General features: G+C 36.0%; 1 pseudogene; it reads right to left on the bottom strand.

Moving 5' to 3' along the window:
• Window positions 1-2,733: 2,733 nt before the first annotated feature.
• Window positions 2,734-23,600, bottom strand: LOC139039409 (tigger transposable element-derived protein 1-like; annotated as a pseudogene).
• Between the last annotated feature and the right edge of the window lie 1,063 nt (window positions 23,601-24,663).

Here is a 24,663-nt window from a genome sequence, read left to right as displayed (position 1 = left end):
GAGCACAGAGCATTCATCCAGGATGTATAAGTTTAGGTCTTATGAGAAGTAGGTGCCAGGATAAAATTAGATGTGCCAGAGATTTACCGGGAGAAAAATCTGTGAAGGGTTAAGACAAAAGAGATCAGAAGTAGATACAAAGTGCCTTCAGACCATTATGCAAGCCTGAGACTTGGGGAAAAACAGAAGAAATAAAAGAGGATTGGGTAGTTCCTCAAAGGGTTAAACAGAGTTATCATATGGAGCAACAATTCTTCTCCTAGGTATAAACACCAGAGAAATGAAAACAAATATCCTTTCAAAAACTTGTACAGGATGCTCACAGAAATACTGTTTATAATTGACAAAAAGTTGAAACAACCTGAATGTCTATTAGCTGATGAATAAATAAAATGTGGGGAATAAGTAAAATGTGTTGTGCCCAGACAATGAAATATTTTCAGCAATAAAAAAGGAAGTACTGATACATGCTACAATATAGATGAGCCTTGAAAACATGCTAAGTCAGTCACAAATGACCACAAAGTATATGACTGCTCTTACATGAATTATCCAGGAGAGTCGGATCTATAAGGACAAGAACTTAATTAATGGTTATCTAAGGCTGTGGGGGATGGGAGATTTGGAGAGTGACAGCTAAAGGGTATGGGTTTCTTTAGGGAGTAATGAAAATGTTCTAACATTGATTGAAGTGATGGTTGTATAACTGTGAATATAATGAAAAGGAATGAATTATACACTGTAAATAGGTGAAGTGTATGGTATGTGAAGTATATCTCCATAAATATTTTTCAAATGAGAAAGAAAAACAGAAGATTAGGTAGGAAGACTCAAACCTGCAGTACCACTCAGAAAGTCTTAACTGGTTCAATAGGGAGTCTTCAAGCAGGATTGCCTATTTGAGGAACTGCATGTGGAGCAAAAATGACCCATTTCTGGTACTCACACCATGCTCAGTCACTGGCTGGGGGAAGCCCAAGCGGCAATGGGGGGGGCCCTCGGTGTAAACTGCAGTGAAACTAAAGTAAATCAACCAGAGGCCACAAACCAACTACATACCTCCCAGGAGATTCCCTTCAGTAAAGCACCTCCAAACAGTAAAAGAAAGCAGGTTACATGGAAACAACACTGACGGATGAGTGTTCTGGTCATGAACTGATTCTATTTTTTTTTCTGTGTATAGAATGCAAGATCATCAACTGACAGTGAATTTGGGTGGGAGAGGGTAAAGACTTTGAAGCCTGAAGATAACAGAGAAGGCACGAAGAAGTCACCTAGAATAACAGAAGGTGAAAAGATCAAGGAGATGTAGTTTGATAACCAGGCAGTGAAAGAGCCCACTAGACATCAAGAATTTGAAACTGGGCTCTGCGGCACAGTTGCAGGTTTTTTCCCACCCACATTCAGCTGCACGAGACAAAGCTCAGAATAGAGAAAGCTTGATTAAAGCAATGTTGGAGCTTTCCTGCATGAGTAAGAGGAAGTGAAAAAGAGACAAGGGAGTTGAGGGTGTATGCAAATCACTGATTATAACAGTTGATCATGGAATTTTAATTCAGTAAACAAGAGAGTGAAAATATGAGGTAGGTGGGGACAACAGAAAAAAAATTAATGGTTTTTCCAGTAAGGGACTGTTTGAAGGATGCCTGGAGTGAGGGTACTTGAGAGAGTGACCTAGAAACAGAGGAGGTGGAACTATCGAAGGGAGCAGAGTTGTAGAGAAGCTTCTGCTGTCAGCTTGCCAGCTTCACTTGTGTTATAGCCATCCCTCAGTAAGCAAGGATGACTGGTTCCAGGACACCCCTAGGATACCAGAATCTGTGGATGCTCAAGTCTTCTATATCAAATGGCACAGTATTTGGATATAACCTATGCACATCTCCCCACCTACTTTAAGTCACCAGCGTTACTTATAACACTTAATACCATCTAAAGCCTGGCGAGCTGAAGTTCAGGGGTTATAAAGAGTCAGACACAACTTTGTGACTGAACAACAACAAAAAATGTAAATGTAAATACTATGTAAATAGTTGTCTGCATATGACAAATTCACATTTTGCTTCTTGCAACTTCTTGCGATTTTTTTTTCTAATATTATTAATCCAAGGTTGGTTGAATCCATGGAGTCAGAACTAAAGGATCTGGAGGGACAACTGTACTCCACACAGGTTTTGCCTATTAAATCAGGGTGGCCCTCGTGCTTTGGAGAACTGTCTTCTGCTGACTTAGTCTGAGTTTGGCAGCCATGAGGATTCTTCTCTCACACAGCCCCTCCTCATATCCTGTGCCTCACGATTAGAGGAATACTTCTGAGATATTGAGGGTTTGGTTCTTGACCACAGCAATAAAGCAAGTCACAGGAATTTTTTTACTTCCCCACACATATAAAAGTTATGCTTAAACTATACGGTAGTCTACTAAGTGCAATAGCATTATGTCTAAAAAAGTGTACACATATTAATTAAAACATACTTTATTGGGACTTCCTGATGGTCCAGTGGTTAAGACTCTGTACTCCCAATGCAGGGAACAAGGGCTTAATCCCTGGTCAGGGAACGAGGTCACACATGCCGCAACTAAGGGTTCACATGCTGCAACTGAAGATCCTGCATGCCAAAATGAAGATCAAAGATCCCATGTGTTGCAACTAAGACCCAGTGCAGCCAAATAAATTAATATTAAAAATACTTTATTGCTTAAAAAATGCTAAGCATCATCTTAACCTTCAGCAAGTCATAATATTTCTGCTAGTTGAGGGTCTTGCATCGATGTTGATGGCTGCAGACTGATCAGGGTGATGGTTGCTGAAGGTTGGCATGGCTATGTCAATTTATTAACACAGGCAATAATGAAGGTTGCCACATTAATTGACTCTTCATTTCACAGATTTCTCTGTAGCCTGCATTGATGTTTGATAGCATTTTACGCACAGTAGAACTTCTTTCAAAATTGGAGTTGACCCACTCAAATCCTGTTGCTGCTTTATCAACAAAGTTTATATAGTATTCTAAATCCTTTGCTGTCATTTCAACGATCTCCATAGCATCTTCACCAGGAGTAGCTTCCATCTCAAGAAACCACTTTCCTTGCTCACCCATAAGAAACCATCCCTCATCTGTAAAATTTTTATCATGAGATTGCAGTAGTTCAGTCACATCCTCAGGCTCCACTTCTGATTCTAGTTCCCTGGCTTCTTCCACCACATCTGCAGTTCCTTCCTCCACTGAAGTCTTAAAACCTTCAAAATAATCCATGAGGGTTGGAATCAACTTCTTCCAAACTCCTGCTAATGTTGATATTTTGATCTCTTCCCATGAAACTTGAATGTTCTTAATGACATTTAGAATGGTCAATTCCTAGAAGGTGTTCAAGTGACTTGGCCCATATCCATCAAGGAGAAGCTATAGCCTTACAAAATGTATTTCTTAAATAATATGGCTTGAGGTCAAAATGACTCTTTGATGCATAGGTTTCAGAATTCATGCTGTGATAACAGGCATGAAAACAACGTTAAATTCACTGTACATCAGAGCTCCTGGTGTGACCAGCAGTAATGTTTTGAGAGGAATCTTTTTTTTTTTCTGAGGAGTATGTCTCCACAGAGGACTTAAAGTATTCAGTAACCCATGTTGTGAACAGATGTGCTGTCATTTAGACTTTGTAGTTCTGTTTATACAGCACAGAGTAGATTTAGTGTAGTGCTTACAGGTCCTAGGATTTCTGAAATGACCACTGGCTCCAAATTAAAGTCACAATTACATTAATCGCTAAAAAGAGAATCAGCCTGTCCTAAGCTTTGAAGCAGGCACTGACTTCTCTCTAGTGATGAAAATCCTAGATGCCATCTTCTTCTAATGTAAGGCTGTTTCATCTACACTGAAAATCTGTTGTTTAGTGTAGCCAATTTCATCTTAGCTAGATTTGGATAACTTACTGCAGCTACATCAATATTTGTTGCTTCACCTTGCACATTAGCACAACTTTTTTTTCTGAATTTCTGCAGATGATTCAATTTGATAATAAAATTAAATAAAATACATTTTTTATTTATTTAAATAAATATTTAACATAAATAAATAAATAATAAAAATAAACTATACAAAAAAGATCTTCATGACCCAGATAACCATGATGGTGTGATCACTCACCTAGAGCCAGACATCCTAGAATGCAAAGTCAAGTGGGCCTTAGGAAGCATCACCACAAACAAAGCTAGTGGAGGTGTTGGAATTCCAGCTCAGCTATTTCAAATCCTAAAACATGATGCTGTTCAAGTGCTCCACTCAATATGCCAGCAAACTTCAAAAATTCAGCAGTGGCTACAGGACTGGAAAAGGTCAGTTTCCATTCCAATCCCAAAGAAAGGCAATGCCAAAGAATGTTCAAACTACCACACAATTGCATTCATCTCACCTGCTAGCAAAGTGATAGAAAACTATTTTGAAAACCACTGATGATCTGGAAATTAATCAACACAATTTTAAGGACTTCTATAGATCAAAGAAAAATATTACAAGGGACATTAAAAAATACCTTAATGACTGAAAATTAAAATTACATATCAAAATTTGTGGGGTACAGTGAATGCAGTGATTAGAAAGAAATTTAAACCATCAACTGCTTATATTAGGAGGGAAAAGATCTCAAATCAATAATAGATGCTTTTTACTTCATGAAAAAAGAAAAAAAGAGCAAATTAAAGTCATAGCAAATAAAAGGTGAAAAGTAATAAGGACTCGCAAACAATGAAATTAAAAACAGAAAAACAATAAGAGAAAATAAATAAACACAAAAGTTGGTTATTTTAAAAAATCAATAAAGCTTATAGACCTGTAGATAAACTGGACAAAAAAGAAGTAACAGAAGACAAAAACTACCAATATTTTCATCAAAAATGAGACATCACTACATATCACATAGTTAAAAGAGTATTAAGAGAATATTATGAATAGCAGAACGCCAATATTTTGATAACTTAGATGAAACAGAAAAGTTCCTTGAAAGGCACTAACTACCAAAAGTCACTCAATAAGGAGTAAATAAACTGAATATTCCCATGTCTAAATGAAATTTAACCTGGAGTTTAAGAATCTCTCCACAAGGAAAACAAACAAAAACTAACAGTGAGGATGGCAGACTGCAATCCTGGCACAGGTTGCTAGAGTCAGAAGGAGCAACACAAACCTTATTCTCAAAACATTGTGGTTTTGGGTCTTGACCTCTCTTGTGGCTCCATTAAGGACCTACACAAAGGTTTCCCTTTGTTGCATCCTATTCAGAGGATTCTCAGGGTGGGGGCCACTTCCTGGGCAGCTTTTGCTGAAAGCATTTAAAGGCAAAGGTGTTAGATACAGTGGCCTTGAGAAAGAGACAACACTTAGGACAAGAAATAGACTGAGAGTCATAAAAAGAAAGAGACTAGGAAAGGAGATACATGCAAGAATAGGGACTGTAAAGGCCCCCGTGTACACCAGAGAATCAAGAAGGCCATGAACACACATGGGCAAGACACATGCTCAGAAAAAGCCCAAGGAGATCCAAAGCTTTCACATTTAGTCTGCCTGCAAATTCTGTGCAAGCAAAACTTAAAGGCTAAAGCAAGGATATAAACTGCTTGACAAGGCATTGAAGGAGTGCCCCCAACACAGAGCCAATCTACAAAGACTGGAAGAAGCCTTTCTCCTTCTTTTTTTCTTTTGTTGATTCCAGGCACTTAAGGTAATTCTATCAAACATAACCGATGACTAGGTAACAGAACACAGATTTCAGTGGCCATACATGACAAAGAATACACACTTGACAAAAAGTTTTTTAAAAGTCACTTCATAAGCAAATAACAACAACCCAAGACAAAGAACAACAACAAACCCTGAAGAGGGGGTAGAATTATATTTCTATAGTCATCACATTATAAAATTCAGAAGGTCTCATTAAAAAAAAAATTAGGCATGAAAGAAACAAGTCAGTGTGGCTCATTTAAGGAAACAAAGAAATTAATAAAAAAAAACTGTCCAGAAACAGTCAAGGCATTGTTCTTACTAGACAAAGACTTTAAATCAACATCTTAATATGCTAAATTGAAGTTGATAAAAAGAAACCAGAAGAAAGATTTCTCACCAAATAAGACTATCAATAAAAAGGTAGAAACCTTAAAGAGAAACTCTGTTAGTCAGTCTGGGCTGCTATACAAAGTATCATAGACTGAGTGGCTTATAAACAACAGAAATTTATTCTCAATGTTCTGGAGGTGAGAAGTCTGAAATCAGGGTGCCAGCATGATCAGGTTCTGGTGAGAAATCTCTTCCAGGTTGCAGACCGCCAGCTTCTCACTCTATCCTCAACATGGCAGAAAGACAGTGAGCAAGCTGTCTGGCCTCTTCTAAAAAGGGCACTAATCCCATTCACAGGGCTCCACTCCCATGACATAATTACCTACAAGAGGCACCTCTTCTGAATACCATCACATTGAGGATTCCATTAAAACATATGAATTTTCAAAGAATATAAACATTCAATTCATAGTAGAAATAAAAATTAAAATTCTGGAACTAAAAACAGTAATGAAAAATTCATTAGAAGTTTCAACAGCAGATTTGAACTGGGAGAAGAGAGAATTAGTGACTTTGAATAGGTTGTTTGAAATTATCCAGTCTTTGGAACAGAAAGAGAAAGGATGGAAAAAAAGTACAGAAACCTAAGTTACCTTTGTGGGCATCAAGTGTACACAAAACAGGAGCCCCAGAATCAGAGAAAAGTGCAAAAAGAATATTTTAAAAATATCCTTAACGGCTATAATGGCTGAATATGATGGCTGAAAACCTTCTAAACTTAACAAAAGATGTGAATCTATACATGCAAGAAGCTCAGTGACTGCAAGTGAGATAAACTTAAAGAGATCCATACAGAAACATATTAGAGTCAAACTGTTGAAAGCCAAAAATAAAGGGAGAATCTTGCAAACAGCAAGAGAGAAGCAACTCATTATGTACAAGGAATCCATAAGTTTAACATCTTATTTCCATTGAAGACCCTGAAGCCATGAGACAGTGGATGAGATACTAAAAGTGCTGAAAGGGAAAAAAACACCAAACAAGAATTCTCTATTTAGCAGTACTATTCTCCAAAGTGAAAGAGCAACTTCCAGGAGCTAGGAAATCATCATTCCATCTTAACAAGTAGAAAGCTGAACAAACAAAAGACCAACAACTCTTCTTTGATCCATCGGACTAGTGAATTCACAAAGCAAACTGTCACCCAAAAAACTAGAGCAACAGAGAGGCAGATATAGACAATTAAAGCATCCTAGAGTGGAAACTCTCAAATAGAAACTATCAAGGGAATGACTGTCAGGTTAGAACCTAAACTGTAACTGACAAACTGCTGGAGGTTTGGTGTGAACAAGCCTGAGAGATAAAAAATCAGAGAGTCATTACATTTTTGTTAAGTTTTACCTCCAAGAGCTTAACTTGGTTCTCACAGTGAATATTGGAGAAAAGTCCCCTCTAGCTCTAGCAGGTGGAAAGTAACCATTTTCAAATATGGTACAGCCTTCTGCTGGTTCTTAACAAGGCCTACCCTCTAGAGAAACTATTTTACCCTAGCCTAAACTAATGGGCTTTATTTTTAGCCTAACTGACCTGAGGAAGGGAAATACTTGATCCCAACCCATTGCAGTCTTCCATGTGAGAGGAAGGAAATACCCAGTTCTAGATCACTCTAGCCATCCTGTCTCACCTAATACAGCAGGAAGTAGGGAGGGAGACAGAAGTTCACAGTTCACAGTACACACACAGGTTCACAAAAAGACTAAGACCTAACCACAGGACTATAAAAGGCTTCCCCTCCTCCCTACCTTACCACCATACCACTAATGGCCTCTTTACCAAAGATCCTTTTATTCAATACATCATGTCCGGCTTTCAACAACAAGAACAAAAAGTTAGAAGACATGAGACAGAAAACACAGTTTGAAGAGATAAAGTAAGCATCAGAACCAAACTCAGATATGGTGGGGATGTTGGAATTACCAGATTGGGAATTTAAAACAATTATTATTAATACACTAAGGTCTCCAATGGATAAAGCAGATAGCATGCATGAACATATGGGCAATGTAAGAATCAAAAATAAATTTTAGAGATCAAAAACACTGTAACAATAGAAGAATGACTTTGATGGGCTCATTAGTGGGATGGACATAGCTGAATAAAAATCTCTGACCTAGAGGATACGTCAGTATAACTTCCAAAGTGAAAAAAACAAAGAAAAACAAAAAAGACTTGGAAAAAATAAAACAGAACAGAATATCCCTAAACTGAAGAAAAACTTAAAAAGGTACTCGTGAAAAAGGGAGAATAAAGAGAAAAACAAACAGAATTATTTGAGACAATCATTGTTGAGAATTTCCCCAAGTTAATGGCAGATACCAAACCACATATCCAGGAAGCTCAGCGAACAATAAGCAGGGTAAATGCCAAAGCAAACAAACAAACAAAAAACAAACAACAACAACAAAAACCCTACACATAGGCATATCATATTCAAACTGAAGGAGATCAAAGATAAAGACAAAATCTTCAAAGAAGTCAGAAGAAAAAATGCCTTATATACAGAGGAGCAAAGATTAAAATTATTATACAACTTCACCAAAGAAATCACTGAAACAAGAAGACAGGAGAGTTAAATATTTAAAATATTAAAAGAAAAAACACATCAACCAAGAATTTTGTGAAATTATCCTTCAAAAGTGAAGGAGAAATAAAAACTTTCTCAGACAAACCAAAACTGAGGAAATTTAAGAGTTCCCTGGTGGTCCAGTGGTTAAGAATTGGCCTGCCAATGCAGGGGACAAAAGTTCGATCCCTGGTCTAGGATTTAAGATCTTACGTGTTGTGAGGCAACTAAGTCCATGTGCCACCACCCCCTGAAGCCCTTGTGCGCCCAGAGCCAGTGCTCCTCAAGAGGAAAAGTCACTGTAATAAGAAGCCAGCGCACTGTAACGAAGAGTAGGCCCTGCTCTCTGCAATTAGAGAAAGCCCACATGCAGCACAGGCAAAAATAAACAAAACATATTTTTTTTTTTACATTTTTTAATTTAATACTTAACACTCAAAATTGAGAGAATTTGTCATCAGTAGCATTGTCTTGTAAGAAATGTCAAAAGAAATTCTCCAGAGAGAAGGAAAATGATATCTGTCAGAAAATCATACCTACATAAGGAAAGGAAGAGCACTGGAGAAGGAATAAATGAAAGTAAAATACAAACTTTTACTTTCTATTCTTAAGTGATTTAACAGATAATTTGTTTAAAATAAAAATAGAAACAGTATATATGAATACATATGTCCATATATGTAATACATAAAATATAATACATATCTTTATGCATGTTTATATATATGTGTAATGGATGCAAACATCGATACAAGGGATGAGAGGGAGGAATCAGGATTATTTTGTTATTAGAAAGTACTTGTACTATGTATGAAGAAGTATGCTATAGGAAAGTGAACCTGGATTACATGTAAATGTGTATTGCAAATTCTAAAGAGAAAACACTAAAAAAGTTTGTTTTATTTTTTAAAAAGGAACCACCTATATGCTAAAAAAGAGGAGAAAATAGAATCACATAAAATGCTCAATTAAAATAAAAAATGGCAGAAAAAGAATGGAAAACAAAAAATAGGGGAAGAACAAGGGCAACAAATAGAAAATAGGAACAAATATTGTAGATATTAATCTAACTATATAAAAAATCATTTTAAACATTAATGGTCTAAATATACCAATTAAAAGATAGAAATTGTCAAAGTGCACCAAAAAGCAAGATCTAACTATATGCTGTCTACAAGAAATGTGCCTTAAATCTAAAGACATATACATTTACTAGGGTATGGCAAATTACGAGATACCATTCCACACCTATTAGAATAGGCAAACCTCAAAACACTACCAACATCCAATACTGACAAGGATGTGGAGCAATAGAAATTCTTGTTCACTGCTGGTGGAATGGAACAGCCAGTTTGGAAGATAGTTTGGCATTTTCTTACAACACTAAACATATCCTTAATAAATAATCTAGAGATCACGATCCTTGGTATCACCCCAATGAATGGAATATTTACACCAAAACCTACACAAGAATGTTAACAGCAGCTTTATTCATAATAGCTGAAACCTGTAAGCAATCAAAATGTCCTTTAGTAGGTGAATGAAGAAAACAACTGTGGTATATAGGGACAATGGGATATTATTCAGTGATAAAAAGAAATAAGCTATCAAGCTTTGAAAAGACATGGAGGAAACAAACTCATATTACTAAGTGAATAAAACCAGTCTGTAAAGGCTACATACTGTATGATTCCAAAAATATGACATTTTGGAAAAGACAAAACAATAAAAGGATCAGTGGTTGCCTGGGGAAGGTGGGGGAAGGATGAATAGATATGGAGCACACAGTATTTTTTAGGGCAGTGAAACTACTCTGCATGATACTATACTGGTGGATATATGTCACTATATATTTGTACAAACCCACTGAATGTACAACACCAAGAATGATCTCTAAGGTGAACTACAGGTTTTGGGTGATGATATATCAATGCATTTTCACTGATTGTTAGCAAATACACCACTCTGGTGTGGGATGTTGATAACAGGGTAGCTGTGTGTGCCTACATGGGGACAGCACAGTATGAACATTTGCTGTACCTTCCAGTCAATTTTTCTGTCAATCTAAAACAGTTGTAAAAAATAAAATTTATTTTTAGAAACATGAAGGCAAAATTAAGACATAACTCAGATTAAAAAAACTGAGGGGAGTTTGTCAACTGTACACCTGTCCTACAAAAATGGCGAAAGGACTTCTCCAGCTTATAATGAAAGAACATTAGACAGCATACAAAGAAATAAAGAGCAATGATAGAGATAGCCACACAAGTAAATGTAAAATGCAGTAGCATCACATATTTGGTTTGTCCTCTTCCTTCTCCATACAAAGAATGCATAAAACAATGATTATAATGCTATGTTAATGGGCACTCAATATATAAAGATGTAATTGCAACATTACCAACATTGAGGAAAGGGATGGAGCAGTAAAAGAGCATAATTTGTATATGTTATTGAAACTAAGTTGGAATTAATTCAAACCTGATAGTTACAAAATTAAGATGTTAAATATAATCTCCTGGGTAACCACTAAGGAAAAAACTAAAAATTATACAGAAAAAGAAATAAGGAAATCAAACAACAAAATACAAAAAAATTCAATAAAACACAGAAATTACAGTAATGGAATGATTAAGGAACAAAAAATTATAAGGCTTAGAGAAAACAAATGGGAAAATGGCAGAAGTAAGTACTTCCTTCTCAGTAGTTACTTTAAAATGTGAATGCATTAAACTTCCCAGTTAAAAAGAAGAGATTGGCAAATTGATTTTTAAAAAGTACATAACTGAACAAGAAGTTATAAAAATTATAAACATATACACACATAAAAACAGAGCTCACAAACTGACAGAATTGAAGGAATAGAGTTCAACAACCATATTTGGAGATTTAATACCCATGTTCAATAATGGATAGAACAAATAGAAGACAAATAAGGAAACAGAGGACTTAAAAACGCTATACACTGACAGACATATGTAGAACATAACATTCAACAGCAACAGAATATTCACTCTTCTTAAGTATACATGGAACATTCTCCAGGTAGAGCATAAGTTAAGTCACAAACCAAAGTCTCAACAAATTTATAAATTGAAATCATCCAAAGTATCTCTTCTGACCACAATGGAATGAAACTAGAAATTAATAACAGAAAGAACAGTGAAAAATTCACAGATACATATAAATTAAACCACATTCAAACAACGAACTGGCCAAAGATTAATCACGTGTGAAATGAGAAAAATATTTTGAGATGAATGAAAATGAAAACACAAAACACCCAAACATACAGGATACAGTGAAAGCAGTGCTCATAGGAAATTTATATCTGTAAGCACTTATAGTAAAGAAGAAATCAAGTTGGTGAGAACCAGATGAAGTTGAAAAGCTATGTAAGCTATATTCAACTCTAGGCTTATGCCCTGGAGAAATGCTTGAATATTTTCTTTTGCAGACATGTACAAGAACACTCAAAGGAGCAATATTTGAAATCACAAGGATTTGGAAATAATTAAAATGTCTGCTGGCAAAAGAATAGATGATAAATTTTAGTATATGCATACACTAGGGAATTCTATAACTCTATAAATGAATTATAGAGTGGAATTAATCATCATCACAATGATACAATTTAAATATTAAAACACAAAATAATACTATATATTGCTTTAATTTGTATGGTAAGTGTGGTAAGTGTTAGGTATTCAGTCATTCCCTTCTCCAGGGGATCTTCCCGACCTAGGGATAGAATTCAGTTCTCCTGTATTGCAGGCTGATCCTTTACTGTCTCAGCCACATATATAATAAGGTATAAAGTAACAAATAAAATTTGTGTTAGTCACTCAGTCGTGTCTGACTCTTTGCAACCCCATGGACTGTAGCCCACAAGACTCCTCTGTCTGTGGAATTCTCCAGGAAACAAGACTGGAATGGGTAGCCATTCCCTTCTCCAGGGGATCCTCCCAACCCAGGGGTTGAACCCATGTCTCCTGTGCTGGCAGGCAGATTTTTTACTGTCTGAGCCACAAGGAAGTCCAAAATTTGTAAACACTATTACAAATTCAAAATAATGATTAGGTCTGACTGAGAGTTTTAAAAACATGATCCAGGAGGATTAGTGAAAGTTCTCTGATGGAATTATTTCATATTTTAAGCTTGGCTGTGAGTATATTGTATACTTCCATTCAGTATGTAATACTCTTGGTCTCTTTCTCTGTCTGTCTGTCTCTTTCTCAGTCTCTCTTCTTTTTGAAATCACTTTATGATTAAAAAGTAAAATGTATAAATATATATATATGAAATAGTTATCAAATCAATAACCTAGCCTTATGATTTAAACATTTTTTTTAATGGAGCAAGCTGAATTCAAACCTTGTGGAAGGATGAAAATAATGAAGGCTAGAATTGATATAAGTCAAATAGAAAATAGGAAAACAATAGAAAGAATTAATAAAACCAAAACTTGGTTCTTTGAAAACACTGTAAAAATTGACAAACATTCAGCAAGACTGACCAAGAAAACAGCTACCTGAAAACACTATGTACTACCTGAAAAGAGTATGCAAAGGCAGGCAGAAGAGGAGTCTACAGGCGGAAATAGGCAATATCACTGGGAGAGTTTCCTGGTTTTGCAGCTCTTCACCTGAGGGCAAGTCTCAGTCAGAGCCAAACTGGGAAGTCAACACCCCAGTACAAAACCTGCAGCCTTACTAAAGAGTCAGATGAGATAGTTTTGGGTAAACACAACAGCTGGAAAGGGAGAGGTTAAATCCCAGTGAAGACCATATAAACTTTGCCTAAATCACTGCCTGCCCTCTGAATTACACATGCACAGACTCTAAGCAGCTCAACTAAGCTGAGTTAAAATATTCGGAGTTAAGCTATTGCCCACTACAGGAAAGACAATTTTGAGTTCAGCCAAGTTAACGGCTTGATGAAAGAGTAAAAGAAAATTAAGAACTTTTCAAAGGAACATACAGGATTTGTTATTTCAATGTGTTTATAACGTCCACCATAAATTTCAAGTTATTAGACATAAAAAGAAATAGGAATAATGTAACCCATCCCCAAGAAAAAAGGTAATCAATGGAGACCAGCCCCAAGATGACTTAGCTATAGGAATAAACAGAGTAGGATTTAAAGCAGCCAGCACAATAATACTCAAAGATGTGAAGGAGGATATTCTCAGAGTGAATAGAGAGGATATCTCAGTAAAGAAGTAAAAACAATAGAAAGGAAAAAAATTTTCTATTTTAGAGGTAAAATAATCTTTACTAGATTACTATTTCCTATTTATAAGTAAAAATACAACAGCTGGAAAAACAAAAATTTCCCCGAGAAGGCTTAAAAGCATATCAAACATGACAGATGAAAGAGTCCTTAAACTTAAAGATGCTAAGTATTGTAGAAATTATTGAAGCTGAAGAAGAAAAGTAAAAGACTGGGAAAAAATAAAACAGAACCTCAGGGACCTTGTGCGTGTACTCAGTCATGTCTGACTCTTTGGAACCCCATGGACTGTAGCTCACCAGGCTCTTCTGTCCATGGGATTTTCCAGGCAAGAATACTAGAGTGGGTTGCCTTTTTCTACTCCAGAGGATCTTCCCAACCCAGGGATTGAACCCATATCTCTGGCATCTCCTGCATTGGCAGGCAAATTCTCTACCACTAGTACCACTGTGGGACAATGTCAAATATTTTAACATTTATCTAATAAAGTTTTATAAGAACAAAAGAAAGTTGAGTCTCAAAAAATGTGTTTGATAAACTTAAAATGGCTGAAATTTTCCCAAATTTAGTGAAAACATAAACTTATGGATTCAAGAATGCCAACAAATTCCAAACAGATAAGCATGAAGAAAATGACACTCAAAAACATCAAAATCCAATAGTCCTCAAAAGATGAGCCATGGACTTCTAGCGATCTCTGAAATCCTTTTGTGGAGACTTACAAGGTCACAACTGTTTTCAGAATAATAAGATAATATTCACTATTTTCACTGGTTGACATTTACACTAATGGGGCAAAAGCCATAGTAGATCAAACTGCTGGCATATCACCATGAATCAAGCAGTGGTATCATCTGAGAAACCAGGGAAAGCTCTATCAAACTACAGCTGTGGTCATTGTCTTCTACACCATGGGAAACTCAAAAAATTTTTTAAAGCCAGTTTTATTTAAGAATGTCATGAATTAATAAAAATATTTATCTTATTAAATCTTGACCTTTGAGCATATATATATATATATATATATATGTATATTTAATTAAAGACTTTATTTTTTAGAGCAATTTTAGTTTTACAGGAAAACTGAGTAGATTGTACAGAGATTTCCCACATACTCTTTTTCCTACTCACAGTTTCACCTTAATTATTAGGATCTTGCATTCGTGTGGTACATTTGTTACAACTGAAGAGCCAATACCAGATATATTATTATTAACTGGAGTCCATAGTTTACATTACGGTTGTTTATGTTGTAAACTTCTATGGGTTTTATATAATGACATATATCCACCGTTATAGTCTCACAGAGAATACTTCCACTGCTTAAAAATCCACTGTGCTCCACCTATTCTATTCTTTTTTTTTTTCCATTTATTTTTATTAGTTGGAGGCTAATTACTTTACATCATTACAGTAGTTTTTGTCATACATTGAAATGAATTAGCCATGGATTTACATGTATTCCCCATCCCAGTCCCCCCTCCCACCTCCCTCTCCACCCCATCCCTCTGGGTCTTCCCAGTGCACCAGGCCCGAGCACTTGTTTCATGCATCCAACCTGGGCTGGTGATCTGTTTCACCCTAGATAATATAGGGTGTTCTCTTGAACACATGCTGTTCTCTTGAAACATCCCACCCTCGCCTTCTCCCAGAGTCCACAAGTCTGTTCTATACATCTGAGTCTCTTTTTCTTTTTTTGCATATAGGGTTATCGTTATCATCTTTCTAAAGTCCATATATATGTGTTAGTATACTGTAATGGTCTTTATCTTTCTGGCTTACTTCCCTCTGTATAATGGGCTCCAGTTTCATCCATCTCATTAGAACTGATTCAAATGAATTCTTTTTAATGGCTGAGTAATATTCCATGGTGTATATGTACCACAGCTTCCTCATCCATTCGTCTGCTGATGGGCATCTGGGTTGCTTCCATGTCCTGGCTATTATAAACAGTGCTGCGATGAACATTGGGGTGCACGTGTCTCTTTCAGATCTGGTTTCCTTGGTGTGTATGCCCAGAAGTGGGATTGCTGGGTCATATGGCAGTTCTATTTCCAGCTTTTTAAGAAATCTCCACACTGTTTTCCATAGTGGCTGTACTAATTTGCATTCCCACCAACAGTGTAAGAGGGTTCCCTTTTCTCCACACCCTCTCCAGCATTTATTGCTATTCTATTCTTTTCCTCTTCTCCTTCAGTCCCTGGAAATCACTAATCCTTTCATCATCTCCAAAGTTTTGCCCTTTCCAGAATGTCATTTAGTTGAAATCATCCAGTATGTAGCCTTTTCAGATAGGCCTCTTTATCAATATGCATTTAATGTTTTTCCAGGTCTTTTCACAGATTTGATTGTTTCTTTTCATTGCTGAACAATATCTCACTGTATGGATGTAACACAATCCGTATAGTCAAAGCTACGGTTTTTCCAGTAGTCATGTATGGATGTGAGAAAAGAAGGTTGAGTGCCGAAGAATTGATGCCTTTGAATTGCGGTGCTGGAGAAGACTCTTGAGAGTCACTTTGACTGCAAGATCAAACCAGTCAATCCTAAAGGAAATCAACCCTGAATATTCATTGGAAGGATTGATGCTGCAGCTGAAGCTCAAATACTTTGACCACCTGATGTGAACAGCCAACTCACTGGAAAAAACCTTGATGCTGGCAAAGATTGAGGACAGGAAGAAAAAGGGGCAACAGAGAATGGGATGGTTGAATGGCACCACTGACTTAATGGACATGAGTTAGTGCAAACTAAGGGAGATAGTGAAAACAGGGAAGCCTGGCGTGCTGCATTCCATGGGGTTATAGTCAGACGTGACATGGTGACAGAACAATCCAATTTGTTTATCCATTCACTTAGTGAAGGACACCTTGGTTGCATCCAAGTTTTGACAATTATGAATAAGGTACCATAAACATTCGTATGCAGATTTGTACATGGAAAAAGTTCAATTTATTTGTGTAAATATCAAAGGGTGTGATTACTGGACTGAATGTAACACTATGTTGAGATGAGTGAGAAAATGCCACACTGTCTTCCAAAGTGGCTTTAACATTTTGCATTACTCCAGCAAGCAATGAGATTTCCTGTTGCTTCATAGCCTTACCAACACTTGATGTTGTTAGCATTTTGGATTTTAGTTATTATAATAGGTGTGTGGTGATATTTCATTGCTTTAATCTGTATTTTCCCAATGACAGATGATGTTGTATTTTTATATAACTTACTTACCATCTGTACGTCTTTAGTAAGATATTTCTATTCAGGTCTTATACTCACTTTTTAATTGAGATGTTTAGTATACATCTTTGTAATACCCTGTGTGATGAAATCAGAAGTAAACATAAAGTATTTCTGCGGTATACTTAAGTATGATGGTTTTCTTGAGAAAAAAACACTTGAGTGATTGAGTTGTAAGCTGAATAAGCCAACGCTTTCACAGAGCACCATTTTTACTTGTAAGAATGACTGATAAGCTACTGCTATTCATGATTGGGTAATGGCAGACAATTTCTTGAATTTTGAAACCCTTGTATATTCCAGGATCATTAGCTTGATAGTTTTTCAATACTTTTTCAATACAACCTTTTCTGATAAGATTGATAATGCTATTAATAAGGGTCATTTAAAAATATTGTATAATCAAATGTGTCACTATTTTAAAGATCTACATAAATTGGTAAACCAATATTCTGCATCAAAAGCCACTGCTAAGAAAATGAATAGGCAATATACATACATAGGAGAAAGAAATTTGCAAATCACACATCTGACAAAAGACTGTTATCCAAAATAAATAAAATCCTACAACTGAGTATTTTATTTTAATTGGAGAATAATTTCTTTACAATGTTGTATTGGTTTCTGCCATACAACAACAGAATAAGCCATAGTATACACATGTACTCTTTTCCTCTGGAACGTCCCTCCCACCCCCGACCCCACGCTGCCCTCTAGGTGGTCGCAGAGTACCAGGTTGAGCTCCCTGTGTTACACAGCAACTACCTACTAGCCATCTATTTTACTTACGGTAATGTATATGTTTCAATGATACTCTCTCCATTCGTCCCACCTTCTCCTTCCCCCACTATGTCCACAAGTCTATTCTCTATGTCTCTATTTCTACCCTGCAAATAAGTACCAGTACCATTCTTCTAGGTTTCATATATGTGCATTAACATAAAATATTTGCTTTTCTCTTTCTTACTTCACTCTGCATAACAGGTTCTAAGGTCATCCACCTCACTAGAACAGACTCAAATTTGTTCCTTTCACAGCTGAGTAATAGTCCATTGTGTGTATGTACCACCACTTCTTTATCCATTCATCTGTTGATGGGCATCTAGGTTGCTTCCATGTCCTAGTTATTTTAAATAGTACTTCAATGAACACTGGGGTACATATACAACTCAATTTTAAAAGGGCAAACAATCCAATTAAGCAAAAGATGGAGAAGGAAATGGCAACCCACTCCAGTATTCTTGCCTGGGAAATCCCATGGACAGAGAAGTCTAGCGGGCTATAGTCCATGGGGTCACAAACAGTCAGACACGACTTAGTGACTAAACAACAACAAAGATATCTATTTATACTTACATAAATTTTTAAGGCCTATGTATATATATGTGTGTGTCCACAATCCCTTTAAAAAAATTTTACAACTAAAAAAATCTGAGGGCAAATATGTTTTCTTATAATCCATTTCATTACTAAACTTGAGATGACCTAAATTCATTTGCTGGTGAAATAAAGACTGTTTACCTCCCCCTCCCCCTAAAAAATAAGCTAAATATTTAAATTGAGATTTCACAAAGGAAGATATAGGAATAGCATAAATACATGAATAAGTGCTCAAAATCATTAGTCAATGAAACATTGCTATAAATGCGTAAGAGTGGCTAGAATGAAAAGACTGTTAACACCAAATATCAGTGAACATGTGTTATAATTGAAATAATCACATACTGTTTCTAAACTAAGCTGAGGTGAAGAACATAATAGTGGTGACATTTTGAGCGATGGATGGATATAGGGGACTGTCCGGGAAGAAGCATAAGTAAAGTGGCTGGGGAGATGGGAACATTTTATATTTTGATGGGAGTTTAGGTTATCCAAGTATATGCATTTGTAAAAATTCATTGAGTGGTACACTTAAGATTATTCATTCCCTATATGCAAAAAAAAACCAGCATAATAAATACTGAACTCTAAGTAGTAATATATATGCTTAAATACTAGATGAAGGACAATGATGTTTACAACTTTGAAATGCGTAAAAAAATAGATGGATTGATAGATGGAGGAGTCAATAAATAAATGGTCAGATAAATATGCAAAAAAGTAAGTTAATTGATAATTGTAGAATTGATGAGTATATATAATTCACTGTGTAGATGTTTCAAGTTTTCAGTATATTTAACAATTTTCCTAATAAAATGATGGAATAAAACTATGCATAAAAAGGCCTGATAGAAAACATATTGAATTCAGATGTTGAAATTTTAGAAGACTTTTCAAGTTATTTAAAGTGCTGCATATTAATCTTAAACAAAAAGTACACTTTATATTTTTTAAAACTTCCTACATTTCAGTGAGGCAGAGTCAAAGGTACTTTTTCTCATCTTATACTAATCAGTGGAATATAGCTTTCTAGTTAAAAAATTAATCCATTTTAAATGTCAAAGACATGAGAAGATGAACTTTGTTGTCACATGGTCAAATCATTTTAATAAGGATAAATTACTTGAAGCACATTTTCTTTGAGCAATCATAGGGCATTATATGAATTTCAGGGCTCAGAGTTTAGATGTCCTCAAGACTCTCACATTCTAATTATAGCATAGGTATTACTAGGTGGTTGTCACTTTATTTAGAAAATATAACCTATTAGAGATATCTTTAAAATGGCTATTAAAATGCCTGACTCACTTTAAAATATATTATGAAATAAAATGATGGATATAATGACACTTAGAAAAAATAAAGTTATACAATTCTTCTGAGATGTTATTAAAACACTTTCCTCTCTTGGTCCATGTTGAATACTGGCCTTTAGAAAACCATAAATATGACTTTTATGCATTAGTCAAAGAATTAATTAAATCCTGCAGTCCTTCTGATTATTAAAAATGATTGATACTATTCACTAAATTACTCTAGTTTTGTCTGTTCAAGAAAAAGAAGCCCTTAAGGCTATAGCGATCTTGCCTCACTTGATTGCTTCCAGAGAGTCAAGTAGTGAGAGTGCTGAAAATTGCGCTATTCCATTAACTAGGAATAGCTGATGGTTAATCACAATGTGTAATTTCCTTTCTCTTTGGAAAAAGGCAACTAGATGCGCTTTGAATAACAGTTCCATTTCAGGAAGAAGTCCACTAAGCTAGGACAAGAAATAAACTTGTGCTGTAGCATCCCTTTTATCCATCCAGACAAAGCTAGTTAAAATTTCTGAAATTGAAATTACCCCATCTTTCTCTGTTATTGACTAACTCTCTAATCCCTCATATCTATACATCTCTTAACCTGAATCTTAAAAACAGGAAAAATATGGAGAAAGGCCCCTATTAATGTAAAAATAAAAAAATTTCCTAACCAGTTTTCTTTAAATCTATTACTTGCTTGTTCTCTGAGCTATCAGCTCTTCTTTCCTACAGCTTAAAGTTGTTGCAAATCTGTCTAGCTTGAACTCAGATTTTATTTATCCCTTGCCTTTGCTTTTTACATGAAAACAAATACAAAATTTCCTGAGAAGTGTTTTCATTTTGAAAAAATAGAAACCTGTGGTTTGAAACTTTAGCCTTAAATCTTGTTTCTTTTTTAAAAGAAGGCTTATTTTTGTGGAGATCGACAACATAGTACAGTTTAAAACCACAAGGAACTTCTTTTCTTGAGTCACCTTTTCTTACCAAATAGCAGTTCTTACTAACTGATTTCCTTTCAGAGCACATTTTACTCACTGATTACAAGCTCCTAAAAACAAGTGGTGTGTTCATGTGAGCATGTGTGTGTAAAATCCAAAATCAGAAACTGACCTACAATTGAATCAATTCTTACTTGGCCAAACACCCAACATATTCATAATCAGGAACCATCATTAGTGATATTGTTTGTTCCTTAAAAGAAATATGATATGTAACTGAGATATTTTATTGTTTTCATTAGTCTAATTAGAAAAATGGAATATTTTTCACACATGCAAATAATACTGTTTATTCTAGAAGTCAGTAGGTTTCTCTTTTGAAGTATCTGAATTAATCTGTTTACATGCTGTTCCTTATAGCAAACTAGATAATTGTTCTGGATTCTTCACCCCCTCCCTCTGCCTTGTGAAAGTCTAATGAGAATTAATTCCCCAAACCACTGATGTTGGGTATAGTCATGTATGTGACTTGCTTTGGCCAACTAAATAACAGCAAATATGAGTACAAACCTTAGATGAGTGGCTTGACTTGGCCTCTTGTGCTTGGTGATCCAACAGGAAAAGAAAGTATTGATACCTTGTGTAGCTAACGGGATTTTGAGAATTCATGGAGCACAGTTGACCTTGCCCTGTCTAGGTGACCTGCAAAAACAAGGCAGTGCTAGCTTATCTATGAACCATGATCAAGGAAAACTAATTCTTGTTTTTTATGAGCCACTGAGTTGTGAAGATGTTACTCAGCTTTAGTATAACAACAGCTGATAACAATATGCCATATTTTGGTGTGCTCAGTGGCATACACCTATTTGAAAATTGACCAACAGAATCAATCCTTACATTAACTCTTAGTCCCACAATCTGCAATGACCAGGAGTTTCGGAGACTCAAATAATCAAGCACATCGCAATAACTACTGTTCCTTGCTACTACCAATGGGGATCCCAGACAAGCTGGAAACACTAGATAAACTTCCTTAATAAAATCAGAGAAGAGAAACAGAATAGTCAACTAAAACGTGCAAATAACTTCTGTAAGAGTCCAACAGAAATAAAAGAGCAGAAAGAAGGTTTATGTCTAACCAAGACTGCAATCTGCCTTCCACTTCACTGGCCAAAGAATCAGCAACGTAGTCCAAACTGTGACTTTTCCTCTGGGTTTCAGGGGACCTGGAGTGTTTTACTCTGACGGCGTCTCCTCCTTTTTCCTGCTTCATTTGTAACTAGCCACATTAGTATGTTTTTCACCCAGAGCACAGTGCAGTAAGCAGGGAATCTTGGAGAAAGGGGAGGGGGTTTATCTGTGGTCTCTCTCCGGTTTTGTTAGAGGAGCAGCACAGGAAGGAATAAAGGGTAGAGTATATACCTGAGATGTTTATTTTCAGAGACACACTTTTACATGTACATTCTTGACACATTCCCCAAAAGATCATAATAATAGTCACACATTTCTGCTAGTTGCAGTGAGTGATGCAATTCTTGGCAACAGTCCAGATTAAAATTAATTTATATAGTACTTTTTGGTTTAAAAATAAAGCATTTTGTCATTATCTTGATTAACTATAAAATTCTCCTCTCATTTTTCTATCACAATTTCAGTGTATTTCTTTGTATACATGATTTTTATTATATATACTGCAAGGATTTTTTTTTATATGGCTACAAACTAGTGTTGTTCAGTCACTCAGTCATGTCCAACTCCTTGTGGCCCCATGGACTGCAGCATGCCAGGCTTCCCTGTCCTTCACCATCTCCCAGAGCTTGCTCAAACATGTCCATTGAGTTGGTGATGGCAACCAACCATCTCATCCTCTGTTGTCCCCTTCTCCTGCCTTCAATCTTTACCAACACCAGGGTCTTTTCTAATGAGTCTGCTTTTCGCATCAGGTGGCCAAGTATTGGAGTACTGAAGCTTCAGCTTCAGCATCAGACCTTTCAATGAATATTCAGGGTCGATTTCCTTTAGGATTGACTGGTGTGATCTCCTTGAGGTCCAAAAGACTCTCAAGAGTCTTCTCCAACACCACAGTACAAAAGCACCAATTCTTTGGCACTCAGCCTTCTTTATGGTCCAACTCTCACATCCATACATGACTCCTGGAAACAGAAATAGCTTTGACTAGACGGACCTTCACTAGCAAAGTAATGGCTCTGCTTTTTAATACTCTGTCTAGGTTGGTCATAGCTTTTCTTTCAAGGAGCAAGGGTCTTTTAATTTCATGGCTGCAGTCACCATCTGCAGTGATTTTGGAGCCCAAGAAAATAAACTCTCTCACTGTTTCCATTGTTTCCCCATCTATTTGCCATGAAGTGATGGGACCAGAGGCCATGATCTTCATTTCTTGAATGCTGAGTCTTAAGCCAGCTTTTCACTCTCCTCTTTCACTTTCATCAAGAGGCTCTTTAGTTCTTCCTCACTTTCTGCCATGTGTGGTGTCATCTGCATATCTGAAGTTAATGATATTTCTCCCGGCAATCTTGATTCCAGCTTGTGCTTTACCCAGTCTGGCATTTTGCATGATGTACTCTGCATATAAGTCAAATAAGCAGATTTCCATGTTCAGTTCTACCTGTTGCTTCTTGACTGGCATACAGGTTTCTCAGGAGGCAGGTGAGGTGGTCTGATATTCCCATCTCTTGAAAAATTTTCCACAGTTTGTTGTGATTCACACAGTCAAAGGCTTTAGTGTAGTCGATGAAGTAGAGGGAGATGTTTTGTGTCGCAACACATTTCTGTTTCTACCCCAACGACTTACCTGAGATTTTTCCTCTAGGACCATCTGGATTATACACAGTGTTGTTTTTTTCATAATCATTATATGAAATGGCTGCCTAATCTCCCACTCAGTGGATGTGCCCTAATCAAATTAACCATTTCCTACTGTTGGATTTTTATGCTGTGAACAATTTTTCACCATTACAAATAATTTTTAACAAACTGCAGATTTTTATCACATATTTTTAAATCTTTTTATTATTTCCTTAGCATAATTTTCCAGAAGATCCTACTGGGACAAGGGATATGATACTTTAAAATCAACTGATTTCTAGAAGACTTTTATGAAACCAAAGGTAATTAATGAGAGTACTAGTTTTACTCTTTCCTAACAAATGTTAATTATTATTATGAGTGTTGCTTTGTTTTGTAGCTAAACAAATAGAAGTAAAAAGGTACTTCATTATCATTTTAATTGTTCACTTAACAGTGGAACATTTTTCCAAGTTGATTAATTAGATAAGTTCCTCTTCTCAATATCTAGTTACTTTACCACAAAAGAACAGAAGTAGTCTTCACATAGTGCCAATCAACAGGAAAAATATACTGATTGCTTGTTTTTTATGTGAATGCTTTATGTGGGTTATTCTATGGATTTGCACATAAGACTGTTCTCACATTATGAATCTGTAAATTGGGAGCATCCTTATTTTAAGAAAACTGTGGCAGTCTTTCTGAAAAATAATTGCTAGAACATTTTTACCAGATTTACCTTGATCCAAAAGCTTTGAGTTTATAGAGGAATCTAATCAACTTAGCAAATCAGCCAAAAACAACACTGCATGACAGATCAAATTCCATCTGAACAAATATCACACAAACTGGGCAATTTCAGAGGGCAGAAGTAGGACCAATGAGGGGAAGCTGAAGGGAGACAAGACTTTTGCTGGTGATAGGAAGGCTTTTCTAACAATTAACTCAAGTTCGAAGTGGTTACGAGCTGTCCTTTGAGGAGCAAGTTTCTATCACTCTCCTCCAGCAAGGATGTCAGGAATAGTTTGGGGTACTGTATAGGTATAGGGGAGGCCTGTAGTAGCATACTTAGCTTCTCAAGTTCCTTGTGACTC

The sequence above is a fragment of the Odocoileus virginianus genome, chromosome 18 (assembly GCF_023699985.2).
Source record: "Odocoileus virginianus isolate 20LAN1187 ecotype Illinois chromosome 18, Ovbor_1.2, whole genome shotgun sequence".
NCBI classification, from domain to species: Eukaryota; Metazoa; Chordata; class Mammalia; order Artiodactyla; family Cervidae; genus Odocoileus; species Odocoileus virginianus.
Note: the sequence above shows the minus strand (reverse complement) of the source record. Positions and strands in the feature narration are given on the sequence as shown.